General features: G+C 42.4%; 1 protein-coding gene across 1 annotated transcript in view; it reads right to left on the reverse strand.

Annotated features, from left to right (window-relative positions):
* The window catches only part of LOC107659019 (TBC1 domain family member 23-like), a 15,785-nt gene that overhangs the window by 9,994 nt on the left and 5,136 nt on the right, over window positions 1–655 (reverse strand). The gene's annotated exons all lie outside the window — the stretch shown is intronic.

Raw genomic sequence — 655 nt, forward strand, 5'->3', positions numbered from 1 at the left:
CTTTGATGACACACACCGATCGGTCTAAGCAGCGCTGCTTCAAGTCGAGTGCGGGCCATCAGCAGAAAAAGAAAAGAAATAAAACAGTAAACAGCCAAAGGTAACTTAGAGTGGGAGATGGCTTGGTTTGTGAAAGGGAAGAGAAAAGCCATAGATGAAGTCGCACAGACCCAGGCAGGTGCTGGTCATTTAAAAGCTAAATGCAGAAAATATGACGAGGCATATCTTGCTCTCAAAGCGACAAAACGACCGTTGCAAATCATTTTAACTTTGTGTCAGTACGTCATTAATAGAACAAGGCATCAGTTTAATGTCGGGTTTTGTCGCGTCGCATCTAGTGTAAACAGCATCACTGATTATAATGGGTTCTACTGTATTTTGCCGCTTGTGTTCGGTGTAGACACGGTGTTTAATGTCATTGGTGAGGAGGAAAGCCTGTGTGTGTCCTATGCCTTAGCGGACTGTTTCCCAACCGGGGTGCCGTTTAAAAAATAATTGTTTTAAATATTTTTAAATCGCTCAAATGTTCATAAAAGCAGCTATTATATAATATCCACTTCTGATGTCGCCAATAATTAGAAATGCACTGAAATTCCGGCTGCCGAAAATTAGTTCACCGCTCAGGATTCACTTTCACGTGGTGTGACGCTCTGCG

This window comes from Sinocyclocheilus anshuiensis, unplaced genomic scaffold (genome assembly GCF_001515605.1).
Source record: "Sinocyclocheilus anshuiensis isolate Anshui unplaced genomic scaffold, SAMN03320099.WGS_v1.1 scaffold311, whole genome shotgun sequence".
NCBI lineage: Eukaryota > Metazoa > Chordata > Actinopteri > Cypriniformes > Cyprinidae > Sinocyclocheilus > Sinocyclocheilus anshuiensis.